A 14,207-nucleotide genomic window follows, 5' to 3' on the forward strand; every position below is an offset into this window, starting at 1 on the left:
CACTATCTTAGAGAGGCACTCAGCACATGGTGTATGTCTGAGTGGCACGCTGTGAGCTCTGTGCTCTGAGCTACCTCCTGCTAGAATGAGCGGGAACTGTGGTGTTCCCCGTTTTATAGTGCATGTGCTCTCACTGGTGATTGGCTGTGATGTTGCATGTGTATTGATTGGTCCGTTGATCTGTCCATCAGTGTGTGTGTGTGTTTGCACCATGATATGTTTATATGAATATCATGACATCCCCCTTTTCACAAGAATATGTGCCTATATGGTAATAAATATTGGTGTGTACTGAGTGCAGCTGAATATGTGTGTGCAATATCTACAACATGTACATGAGGCTAAACTATATACATAGGAAGGTGTTAGGTGCAACACAGCAACGAGGTTGTACCATAAACAAAATAAGTGCAATCATCAAATTTTGAAAGAGAACTCCTGGAACGACAAAAAGAGAAACACATTAACATTGTTGCATAACAATTCAGTGAGTCCAATGTGCAAACAGGCTCATAAGTCCAGCCTAGTAAGTGGGCGACGAATTCGGGTTGACTGCCTCAAGGGTGGGTCAGGATCCACCGGCTGAGGAATGGGCCTGGCCACGGGTGATAGAGGAATAGGCATAGTTGCAGGAAACTCCACGAAGTCGACATCAGGGACAACAGGAAGGCGTGGCACCGGTGCATGATCACGTAGCGAGCGCGGAAGCAGCCGAAGGGCCCGCCGATTACGCTGGCGAATGGAGTCATCAGGCATGCGAACCAGGAACGAGCGGGGAGCCACGCGGCGGAGAACTTCGGCAGTTGCCGACCAACCACCCTCTGGTAGGTGTATGCGGACGTTGTCTCCAGGTGCCAAGGCAGGACGATCAGTTGCCCGAGTGTCATGTGCCACCTTCTGCTGAGCACGCTGCTGTCGCATCCTTTGCAGTACTGGAGCATGGTCGGGTTTAGGAACATGAATGGACGGTACAGTGGTCCTGAGGGCGCGACCCATCAACAGCTGGGCTGGTGAGAGGCCTGTGGACAGTGGGGCCGAGCGATAGGCCAGCAGGGCTAAACAGAAATCAGATCCGGCATCAGCAGCCTTGCAGAGGAGCCGCTTCACGATATGGACGCCCTTTTCCGCCTTGCCATTTGACTGGGGATGCAGAGGGCTGGACATCACGTGTGTGAAGCCATACGAAGCGGCAAAAGAAGACCATTCTTGGCTCGCAAAACGTCCGACATGACGGTAAGCGGAATGCCATGGCGAGTGAAGGTTTCCTTGCATGCCCTGATTACACCTGATGATGTCAAATCGTGCAGGCGTATGACCTCCGGATAATTTGAAAAATAGTCAATTATGATGACGTAGTCCCTGCTGAGCGCATGAAAAAGGTCCACACCCACCTTCGCCCAGGGGGACGTCACCAACTCATGGGGCTGAAGCGTCTCAGGGGGTTGCGCCGGCTGAAACCTTTGGCAGGTGGGGCAGTTGAGCACCATGTTGGCGATGTCGTCGCTGATGCCCGGCCAGTACACAGCTTCTCGGGCCCTCCGCCTGCACTTCTCAACCCCGAGATGGCCTTCGTGTAATTGTTCGAGGACCAGCCTATGCATGCTGTGTGGAATCACAATCCGGTCCAACTTTAGGAGGACACCGTCAATATCGGCCAAGTCGTCCCGGACATTGTAGAATTGTGGGCACTGTCCTTTGAGCCACCCTTCCGTCATGTGGCGCATCACACGTTGTAGAAGGGGGTCAGCCGCAGTCTCCCGGCGAATACGGGCCAGACTTGCATCATTAGCTGGCAGATTGGCCGAAGTGAAGGCCACATGCGTTTCGACCTGACAGACGAACCCCCCCGATTCGGGCGGTGTGCTCACTGCTCTGGACAGGGCATCCGCGATGATGAGGTCCTTTCCCGGGGTGTAGACCAGTTGGAAGTCGTACCTCTGGAGCTTGAGCAGAATGCGCTGGAGGCGAGGGGTCATCTCATTAAGGTCCTTTTGTATGATGCCGACCAGGGGGCGATGGTCGGTTTCCACGGTGAACTGAGGGAGACCATACACGTAATCGTGGAATTTATCTATGCCGGTTAACAAACCCAGGCACTCCTTCTCAATCTGCGCATAGCGCTGTTCTATGGGGGTCATGGCCCGCGAGGCATAGGCGACCGGGGCCCATGATGCAGTGTCGTCCCGTTGCAGGAGTACTGCCCCAATGCCGGACTGGCTGGCATCAGTCGAGATCTTTGTATCTCGAGTAGTGTCGAAGAATGCCAATACCGGGGCTGTGGTGAGCTTGATCTTGTACCCCTCCCATTCCTTCTGGTGTGCGGGCAGCCACTGGAACGCCGTAGTCTTCTTCACTAGGTGGCGAAGAGCCGTTGTCATAGAGTCATAGAATTTACAGTGCAGAAGGAGGCCATTCGGCCCATCGAGTCTGCACCGGCTCTTGGAAAGAGCACCCTACCCAAGGTCCACACCTCCACCCTATCCCCATAACTAAGTAACCCCACCCAACACTAAGGGCAATTTTGGACACTAAGGGCAATTTATCATGGCCAATCCACCTAACCCGCACATCTTTGGACTGTGGGAGGAAACCGGAGCACCCGGAGGAAACCCACGCACACACGGGGAGGATGTGCAGACTCCACACAGACAGTGACCCAAGCCGGAATCGAACCTGGGACCCTGGAGCTGTGAAGCATTTGTGCTATCCACAATGCTACCGTGCTGCCCGTTGTGTGGGAGGCAAGGTTGGGAATGAACTTCCCCAGGAAGTTGACCACCCGAGAAAGCGTAGCACTGCCTTCTTGTCTGCCGGCTGCGGCATGGCTGTAATAGCTGTCACTTTGTCTGCATCCGGACTCACCCCTGACCGGGATATGTGGTCCCCCAGAAACTTTAGCTCAGTTTGGCCAAAAGAACACTTGGCTCTGTTGAGGCGCAGGCCGTGTTCTCGTATCCGAGCAAAGACGCGCTGGAGACGACTGATGTGCTCCTGTGATGTGGTGGACCAGATGATGACGTCGTCAACATAGACGTGCACCCCTTCGATGCCCTCCATCATCTGTTCCATGATTCGATGAAACACCTCGGATGCCGAGATGATGCCAAACGGCATCCTATTGTAGCAGTACCTGCCAAAGGGAGTGTTGAAGGTGCACAGCTTCCTGCTGGACTGATCCAGCTGAATCTGCCAAAAACCCTTTGAGGCATCAAGCTTCATAAAAATTCTAGCCCGGGCCATTTCGCTCGTGATCTCTTCCCGTTTGGGTATGGGGTAGTGTTCCCTCATGAAGCTATTGTTCAGGTCTTTCGAGTCGATGCAGATCCGGAGTTCGCCAGAGGGCTTTTTAACGCACACCATGGAGCTGACCCATGGCGTGGGCTCCGTGACCCGGGAAAGCATTCCTTGGTCCTGGAGATCCTGCAGCTGCTGCTTGAGGTGGTCCTTGAGTGGTGCTGGGACTCTACGAGGTGCGTGAATGACCGGGGTGGCGTCCGGTTTGAGCCGTATTCTGTAAGTGTAGGGCAGTGTGCCCATGCCCTCGAAAGCCTCCTGGTTGAGGGCGAGGAGCGAGTGGAGCTGTTCCCTAAAGTCTGCATCCGGGAAATTGGACGTGCCTTCTGGAGACAGAGTGTGTACCCGCTGAACGAGGTGGAGAACCCTGCACGCCTGTGAGCCTAGCAGGGAGTCCTTCGAGGATGCAACTATCTCAAAAGACAGTGTGGCTGCGTGTGAATTATGTGTAACCTCGAGCTGGCAGGATCCCATGGCCGGGATAACATTACCGTTGTAATCGACCAACTGACAGCGGGATGGCCGAATCGGTGGTTTGACCTTCAAGGCGTAGAAGGCTGACCATGCAATGAGATTGGCGGAGGCACCAGTGTCTAAACGGAATGTGATTGGTTATCGGTTGACCGTTAGGGTGGCACACCATTCATCACCCGGATTGACGCTGTGCACTGGCATCGGCTGGTGGGTCCTACTTGGGGACATCCGATTTCTGTCAATTACCACAATGCGGAAGGCTTCCCGGTCATCGGTATCACCGGTCTGTACGTCATCAGGATATGACTCGGTGTACGGAGGCTGAATGGGCCGCACGTCCCTGCGAGGCTAGCAGAATTGGAGCGCGTTGGCAGGTTGAGCTGCTCGACAGCAGGCAGCGTAGTGGCCCATCTTGCCACAGCGGAGGCATTGTCGATTTTTCGCTGGACATTGCCGCTTTAAATGTGCGGATCCACAGTTGCCGCACATCGTGACGTCATGGCGTTCGTTGCGCCACCGCGCATGCGCAGTTCGGTCCTGCGTAGAGCGCGCCTGCGCGTCACGTCCCTCTGCGTCGACGTCTCTTTTGGTGTGTACAAGCGTGGGAGGCCCCGGAAAGCGCGCAAAATGGCCGCCCTCGCCCGGGCCGCGGGCTGGGAGGAACTCGATAGAGTGGACCCGCTCGGCGTCGTGGGATCCGTGCCGTGCTGATTCGGCCGCCTGGAATTGGGAGTACCGGCTGGTCGCGTTTTCGTGGAGGACGCAGGTTTCGATGGCGGTGGCTGGGGTGAGGCTCTTTATTTTGAGGAGCTGCTGGCGTAGGGTGCCCGAGGTGACCCCAAAAACTATCTGGTCCTGAATCATGGAATTGGAGGTGGCCTCATAGCCGCAGGACTGCGCGGGGATACGGAGGTGTGTCAAAAAGGATTGAAAAGGCTCATCCTTACCCTGCAGGCGCTGCTGGAAGAGGTACCTCTCGAAGCTCTCATTCACTTTGACGCTGAAGTGTTGCTCAAGTTTTAGAAGGACCATCTTGTACTTCGTCTTGTCCTCGCCGTCCGCGAATGCCAGGGAGTTGTAGATGTGGATGGCGTGTTGCCCTGCTGTGGAGAGGAGGAGGGCGATCTTCCTGGTGTCCGATGCATTCTCCCTGTCTGTGGCTTCTAGGAAGAGCTGGAAGCGCTGTTTAAACAGCTTCCAGTTGACGCCAAGATTTCCAGCGATTTGGAGCGGCTGCGTTGGGCTGATGATGTCCATGGCGCAGGATGGCGGATCGCTGAAGATGTGCAGGTAGGTCTCACAGTTGCTGGGTTCCAATCCTGGTACTATGTCGTGTTGGGTGTTCCGCTATACAAACGAACCAACACGATTGTAGATGGTACAACTCTGTTTTATTATTCTTGATAACATCTACTGTATACTTCTGGCTGTGGTTCGTACTTTACCAGTTAACCTGTGGACCCAGCCCTTGCACTATCTTAGAGAGGCACTCAGCACATGGTGTATGTCTGAGTGGCACGCTGTGAGCTCTGTGCTCTGAGCTATCTCCTGGTAGAATGAGCGGGAACTGTGGTGTTCCCCGTTTTATAGTGCGTGTGCTCTCACTGGTGATTGGCTGTGATGTTGCGTGTGTGTTGATTGGTCCGTTGATCTGTCCATCAGTGTGTGTGTTTGCACCATGATATGTTTATATGAATATCATGACAAGATAAACCTCACCCGACCAAACTTCTCCCCACAACACACATGCTCGTAAAATCCCCTGGCCTGGACTGGGACCAGTGTGATCGGAAGTCCCGGTTGGGATCTTTGGACTGTAAGCCGCGTTGCGGCCTTTACTTTTGTCGTCAAATTAAACTTTTTTTGAACTTACCTTCTCCGGCCTCCTGAACTTTTATACAGGCCAAACCACTTTCCCCCATACGTTGACTGACGAACCCCAGACAGACCCTCACTTCCTATTTCAGATTTTAAAAACCCCCTCCGGAAGAGTTGATCCTCACCAACTGGAAAAGCATACAAATGCCCCACAGGGGCAACCCCTGACGAGACAAACCTCCGTGAGCACCTTCAAACACACTGAATACCCCAATATCACTTCTGTTTGAACATACCCCTTCACAGTTAACTGAAATTATTGGAAAATTAATAAGAGTTTTGTGTTTATAATATTGAAGATCTGTATTACAAGATATATTGCTGTTTGTCATGGTGTCACTTAGTTATCATAGACCACTGTGAGCCCACAAAATCACATAAAGCAGTCTTTTTTTAACCAGCATTTCTTTTCAGCTTTGTATTTGGAATCATCTTATGTTTTGTTGTTTTCACTTGGCCAGGTTCGAATCAACTCACTGAGGAGCTTGAATCTTCCTCCCACTCTTCAGAAGAGCACACAGCAAGGCCCCTGTCCATGTAGCCTCTGTGTTTGACCTCAAAACTCTGCCTAACCCAAGTCCATCTGATATGGACCAGACCTTGCATACTTATACCTACCCTAGCCAACCTTCCTGCAACTGCTCTGCAGCTAACGGCCTCCAGCTACCTCCAGCTATATAATTTCACGGCCTTCTCCAACATTGCCCAGTTTCAGGAGAAGAGAAAGAGAAAAACAGCGAGGAACACAGTCGCAGGCAACAGAGGTATGCTCACGACAGAAAATGTGAAAGACTAAAGAGAATCATAGAATTTACAGTGCAGAAGGAGGACATTCGGCCCATCGAGTCTGCATCGGCCCTTTGAAAAAGCACCCTACCTAAGCCCACACCTCCACCCTATCCCAGTTGCCCCACCCATCCTTTTTGGACACTAAGGGCATTTTAGCACGGCCAATCCACCTGACCTGCACATCTTTGGACTGTGGGAGGAAACCGGAGCACCCGGAGGAAACCCACGCACATACGGGGAGAACGTGCAGACTCCACACAGACAGTGACCCAAGCCAGGAATCGAACCTGGGACCCTGGAGCTGTGTAGCAACTGTGCTAGCCACTGTGCTACCGTGCCCCCGCACAAAAACTGAATGAGAGAGGACGACAGAAAGAGTTGGAGAAAGGGAGACCAGTCAGGAAACTGTGATGGGGTTTTTGTTTATGGGAAACTTTACAGGAGATAAATATACAAGAGAGACTTAATTCTACGTGAAGATGGAAAGGAAAAGGCTGTGAATTTGAAATACAAGCAGCAAATACACAAACATATCTTTAAAGATGAAAGGACAAATCAATCATTTGGCTGTTGATCTCTCAATAATCTACATCCTGAGCATTAACCTGCATTTCCTCTTTTCAAATGCAGAGTGACCTGCTGTATGTTTCCAGCATTTTCTGTTTTTAGATCATCCTAAATGCATGTTTTCAGGCTAATCCCAGCAAGCATTAATCAAGTGTCAGTAATGTGCACTGTTTGCTATGGGTTATTAAAATGCAGTGAATTTGCAGAACCATGTGGAATGCCAAAAGATGTCGCTTTGGGCACAAACTTAGTTCTCTAGCTGCGGTGGAGAACAAAGCATCAGCCAAAAGAGACACATGAATCACAGAAAATCACAGGGCTGGAGGATGCTTTCTGTTTGACACATAGAGCCCGCATATTACAAGGGAGATGAGCCTTGAGTCTGGTGACTTGGATAATGGGTGAAATCTCATCTCCTCCTGTGGATTCCTGGTGACAGCAAAGTCAAACAATGTAAGAACAAATAACAAGCTAAATGTATTAAAGATTTGCATCGAAAGGGCTTCCTGCAGGTTTTGCATGAAGACTATTTAAAGGGAAATGTGCTGGTGTGCCTCTTAATAGAAGTTCTGAAATACACTCGTAAATGAATTATAAATATAAATATTTATTGAAATCACCACTTAGCACTAACATTACATGGATTTTGTCCGCGGATTGGCCCACCCCCGACTGTGGCGCCACTACCGCCACGCCGAGTTCCGATGGGTGAGACCATGAAAGACCCACGCTGTCGGGAACTCAGCCAGTCGAGGGCGAAGCATCGGGGGACAGGCCTCAGGCAATGTGAGGCCGTCGATACGTGGCGTGGCGTACTCCTAGAAACCCCATTGACCAGCTGGCGAAACAGAGAACTCCGCCCACAAGGTTCAGAGGTGACTTGACAGGGTAGGCACTGCAAGGTTGTTTCCCTTGGCTAGGGAATCTGGAACATGAGGGCACAGTCCCAGAATAAAGGATCGATCATTTACGACTGAGATGAAGAAAAGTTTCCACAAAGACCGAGATTGCTCCTCTGATGAATATATTAAAGATTGAGATAGGGGCAGCACGTTGGCGCAGTGGTTAGCACTGCTGCCTATGGCGCTGAGAACCCAGGTTCGCTCCTGGCCCCGGTTCACTGTCCGTGTGGAGTTTGCGCATCCTCCCCGTGTTAACGTGGGTTTCGCCCCAACAACCCAAAGATGTGCAGGTTAGGTAGATTGATCACGCTAAAATTGCCCCTTAATTGGAAAAAAATAATTGGGTACTCTAAATTTATTAAAAAAAGATTGAGATGGACATACTTTTGGTCTCTCAGGGAATTAAGGATATGGGCAGTAAAGTGGAGTTGAAACCAAAGATCAGTCATGATCGTACTGAATGGTGGAGCAGGCTTAATGGACCATATGGCCTACTCCTGTTCCTATTTCTTATGTTCTGTCACATAGTAGGGGTAAGAAACAAGAAGGCCGACAAAGTCAAAAGCAAGATGTTTATATCTTCATCCAACCCAATCAATGGAAGGGTTACCCATTACCCATTAGCTACTACAGTTTAAACATGGAACGCTTGGGTCACTGTCTGTGTGGATTCTGCGCGTTCTACGCACAAGGGGAACGTGCAGACTCCCTGTGGTGGGGGTGGGGCGGTGCATAGAACGGGAATCCCCGGTGACAGTGGCAGGACCAGAAGATCCCGCCGCCGGCCAATAGAGGGCTGACTGCGCCACTGTGAAACTCACGACGGGGGATGCAGGATATCCTGCTCAATGTATTTGAGTTCCAATCACCAGATATGATTGGATATGTTATAATTTAAGTGTATATCTAACTGTCATTGTATGATCTGTATGGTTAACAATAAATACGCAACAGCAGCATTTCAAGAACATGTAGTGATCTGTATATCTGATGATATATGAAGGATCAACAACTGCATCATAGTGTTAGACAACCACTAGATGGCAGCACTAGATTCAGGTATATAAATTGAACCTGGAAGATCCTCCCTCTCTTCGAACCAGGAGTGACTAGACAGCAGAGTGTTAGAGAGATATAGCTTAGTTGGCACGTGTAGTTAAACATGGTAAATACTTCTTTTGATTTACTTTATCATCAGTTATAGTTCTGTAGAGTGACCAAGCTCATTCGTATTTATATTCGTTATTCATTAAATATCATTTGCATTAACTTGAAGATTGTTAGTTTCATTGAAATCTAACCATCAGACCAGTTTGGGAGTAAAGCAAAGAGTAACGACGTATTACGATCACACAATATAACAGTAAGAAGTTTTACAACACCAGGTTAAAGTCCAACAGGTTTGTTTCGATATCACTAGCTTTCGGAGCGCAGCTCCTTCCTCAGGTGCCTTCCTCTTCATTCACTTGAGGAAGGAGCAGCGCTCCGAAAGCTAGTGATATCGAAACAAACCTGTTGGACTTTAGCCTGGTGTTGTAAGACTTCTTACTATGCTCACCCCAGTCCAACACCAGCATTTCCACAATATAACAGAACATTTTTAATTTTTGAGGAAAAAGTGGAACATTTAATGGTAAATAAGAACGATGTTCTGTTAAAAGACGAATTTGTTAAACATCTTACAAACATGCTTTATGGCATTTTAAAAGTGATATGAGTGATGTCAGGCCCCCTCCCTATGTTAGGCCTGAATTACATGTGCGAGAAAGAGACTGAGTGATTACAGCAACTTGCAATTATGTCCTGGGGGAATTCAGTTGCTAACAGAATTGACACTGTAAGGACAAGTGTGCAGTTGCTGTCTGCATTTCTCAGCCATTATTTTTTAATCAGACATTTGCGAGAGATTTGATATTCTAATCGCATGGAATATCAAAATAAGAAGTAAACAGATTTTTTTTGAAAAAATGCACAAATATAAAATGCCATAACAAAAATTAGAAGCATAAAGGATACAGTTATGGGGGGACGGGGACCTGTCGACAGGAAGGTATTTTTGTTTAAAATATATAAAAGCAAATTAGCAATACACTTACAGCATCCTGTTGAGCTGAATCATTTCTAATGTCTGTTACAGCTGTCTGCTCCCGTACTCGTCTGCGGTGCTTTTCAACAATTAAAAAAAATGTAATCACAGATCTTTGTATCATCAAACGGAACTAAACTGCTAGGCCCTCTGGACCATGCAGGGCGACAAACCCATCTTGAATCTTTACAAGTAGGCCCACTTGGAGTTTGGGGAAATATAAAAGGCAGAGTGGATATAAAGGCGCTCAGGCTGAAATTGCAGTGTCAATTTCTCTTATTTATTTGGTCGTTTTCGTCACTTTGAAGAAGGTTGTCTCCCATTTTATAAGCTTTCCCTCCCAGTCAATATTCTTCCATGAAGCTTTCGTTTTTAAAAATAATGATTGCTTTCTGTGGTTTACATACACATGCTCAAGGAGATAGGTCTTTCCCACATACAGCACACACATCTATACATTTAAGGATGTTTTTGTTAGTACTGTTCACCTTCTTAAATAGAACAAAGTCACTCAATCTTTAAATCCAGGATGGCATAAAATAAATGGCTTTGTGCTAACACGATGTACAATCTCACATGTGGTAACACACAAAGCAAGTATCGCGCTGACCAAAGAGTCCTCAAACCATACTTGCATTTACTATGTTTCCTTTTTGTACTTAAACATTGTCTCAAAGAGATTATGGCAGCAATTCCCTGCCCTTGTTTCGCTCAAGCGAGAGCGCGACAAGGCCGGTGATTAGCGGGAGAGGCCAAAAATGTACCGGTCGCCAAACCGTTTGCGATGCGACCGGCCAGCTCTCGTAGGCGCAATCGGGATCCTGCCCTAGGGTGGCAAGAAGCCAATAAACTTACTTAAGCCCCATCTCCATACAATTAACGGGAGCCACCCCATGTTCAACGGCCTCCCGTGATCCAGCCGCCTCCAGCAAGTGGTCACGCTGGCGCTGATTAGTACTCCTTTTGAAAAACGTGAACCTGGAGGAAGGGCTTCTGCAGGGAGCTGAGGAGGTGAGTAGTCATCTTTGCTCACAGGGCAAAGAACCCAGGGGTACTGGGCTTGCCACCTCAGTGCTTGGAGTGGGGTGGGAGGGGGGGAATACCGGGGGGCACCCTTGGATGGGCTGGGTCACAATGGGAAGGGGAGTCGGAGTTGAGCAGAGGAGTGGGGGGGAGATGGTACGCTAGAGGGGCAAGCGCGCGCGGCTCCTCCATGCCAACCCCTGGAACATGTGTACCCGTTCCGGGGCCAACCCTTGCCACTGCCTGACTGCCCCACCGACCACCCGAAATCCCAGTGACTGCTTCGAAGGCTACTGCTGAATTCGCTATCGTAGTTAAGTGAGCACTTTACACAACCCAAGTGAATTGCTGTGGGTGGGCAGGCCATGTAGCATGTAGGAGTCATTGCCTAGAATCCCAATCAGACCGTGATGCCTGATCCCTCTGCCTGAACACTGAGGGAGGCAACACCACACACGCAGCAGCCGAGATCTGAACACCCAGGGGATTGGCGCCAGCACCGGGACCATGTCGACGGCCGGAGGGTGGGTGCAATGGGAAAGGGACCAGCGCCGGTCCAGGTAACGTGATGTGCGGGTGTCAGGGGTACAGGGTCTGGTGAGGGGGGGGCCTGCTGCAGCCGGGAGCGCAGGACGTTCTGGGTGTGGGGAAGGGGAGGGGAGATCAATGGGGAATGGAGGGTCCCGGGGCGGAGCCACGGCTGTTCGTCAACCTAACACCCTCTCCCAATTCCTTACAAACATTGAACAGTACGGACGGTATTTTGGACCCCGTAGAACAGGCCCTAGTGCTGCTGGTAGGCCGAGCAGCCAGACGCCACAGACAGCACAGCAGCAGCGTCTTCAGAGGCTCCAGGCAACAGCCCATGTGCCGGACCCCACCCCACATCCTGAGGACCCGTCCACCCATCAGGTCAGGGTGAGACCCAGAGGAGAGGCCCGTGACGACCCAGGGCGTACAATCATTCAAGCAGATGACAGACAGCACGTGCCGCAGGAGGCTCTGCCTCAACAAAGAGACAGTGCAGAACCTGTGCCATGTCCTCATGGACTTGGCACCACGTGGAGAAGGAGGACACTCTCTGTGACCGTCAAGGTCACCGTAGCCCTGAACTTTAAAGCCCTGGGGATCCTTCCAGGGCTCGAGCGGGGACCTGTGTGGCACCTTGCAAGCTTCAGCCCACAGGTGCGCCCGACAGGTCACGGATGACCAGTTTGATCGGGCAGAAAACTATATAAACTTTGACACAGATCAAGCCCAACAAGATGCCTGGGCAGCAGAGTTCTCCGCCATCACCGGCATGCCCCAGGTCCAGAGGCTGGTAGACTGCACGCGTGTCGCCTTGCGCGCAACAGGCCAGCTACACCAACAGGAAGGGGTTCCACTCCCTGAACATCCAACTTGTGTGCGATCACCACATGCAGATCATGCACATGTGTGCACGCTTCCCAGGAAGTATGCACGATAGCTATATCCTGGGGCAGTCCGACGTCACGGCCTCTTCAAGGATCACCCCAGGATGGCCGGTTGGCTCTTGAGCGATAAGGGGTACCCGCTGAGGACCTGGCTAATGATGCAGGTATGGAGTCCGGGGTCTGATACAACAAGGCCCATGTGGCCACCAGGCATGCCATTGAGCGGTACACCGGACTGTTTAAACTGCACTTCCGATGCCTTGACTGTTCCAGCAGTACACTCGCCGGACGACCGTCCGCTTGTTGGTGATCTGCTGTGTCCTCCACAACATGGCACAGCAGAGGGGCAACATTCTGGAGGTGGAGGAGGAGGATGGGGGAGGGGTGTAAGGAGGGGAGGGGGCGGCGGGGGTGGGGTGAGAGCTCAGCGTTGGTGCTCCTCAATCTATTCCATAGTCTGCCCCCTGGATGTCAGCTGAATGCTCGCTCACACCCATAACCTGAATGTGGTGTACCTGGGGGGATGGGAGGGGTGCATGCCTGGAGAGATGGGCCAAGGGTTCAGAGGTCGGCCCGTATTGCGGAAGAAAGTGACAGAGGCATCCTACTGGTTGTGGTGAAGGGTATTTAATGTTCTGAGGTGGTCTCATGGGAAGCAGGGGAGGGGGCCACCCCAGATGGGCCAGCGCCGCCGGCTGGAGGCCCTGCAGTAGAATGAAAACATGGTAGGCATGAAAACGAATCGGCACGATGGCCCGACGCTGGCGTAAAAAACGGCGCAAACCATTCCAGTGTTGGGCCGACCGGAAGAAGCATTTAGGCCGGCACTGGAGGGGTTGGCGCCACGCCAGCCGGAGCCAAAGGGACTGCACGAGTTAGCACATGCGCAGAACCGCCGGCGTGGTTCAGTGCATGCGCAGACCGGTGTAGCCACCTGGGATGTCCACTTCCCGACTTAAAATGGAGATCCACAAAGAATGCAGGGAAATTCAGTCAAGCCAGGAAAAACTAGCAGGTGCAAAGTTTCCTGTGTATCAGAACTTGCAGAAACCCAGCCAGCACTGAAACTAACAACCATTTGCATATTGATAAGCGATCCCGGGAACAATTGGAAACATTTAAGGTAAACAAGGCCAAGCCAGACTCCTCGGCGCCAGCAGGAGCCAAGACAAAGGAAGGCCAACGGACACTTAGGAACCGCCCAGCGATCAGGGAACAGCTCCAGTATTGGAGAAATCGATCAGAGAAAGTGATCAGAACGTAGTCCAATCACTTGGAACCGGGTACGGGGTCCGCCCCGGGGACTATAAAATAGAGTCCCTAAGTTCAATTCGTCCTTCTTGGCAGGGTCACTCAGCAGCTCGAAACAACCCTTGACAGTGATCTGCCTAGCTGCCGCATCAACCAAGTAAGTCTCCAGTCAATGCACGCTACGAGATAGGCGCTCCTAGCTACCAGTCTATACCAGCTTTGAATCCTGCAGACTCAGAATCGAATGAAAGGCCATTTGTTCCCCTGACCTGGTGGGCCAGTTCCAAAACTAAGTATAGGCCTTTTAGTGTTGGAGATGGTCTAGTAAGTAGGGTTTTATGCATGAGTAATGATTGACTATGTATAATAAATGTGTTTTGATTTGAAACGTACTAACTGGTGTATTGAGTTATTGATCAGTACTTGAACTTGAACCTCGTGGTGGTATCATAAAGATACCTGGCGACTCTAGAGCAAAGGTTATAGAAACAGAGCAAATTAAGTAAAGACACAACTAGCAACATTTAA

This window comes from Scyliorhinus torazame, chromosome 12 (assembly GCF_047496885.1).
Source record: "Scyliorhinus torazame isolate Kashiwa2021f chromosome 12, sScyTor2.1, whole genome shotgun sequence".
Taxonomy (NCBI): domain Eukaryota; kingdom Metazoa; phylum Chordata; class Chondrichthyes; order Carcharhiniformes; family Scyliorhinidae; genus Scyliorhinus; species Scyliorhinus torazame.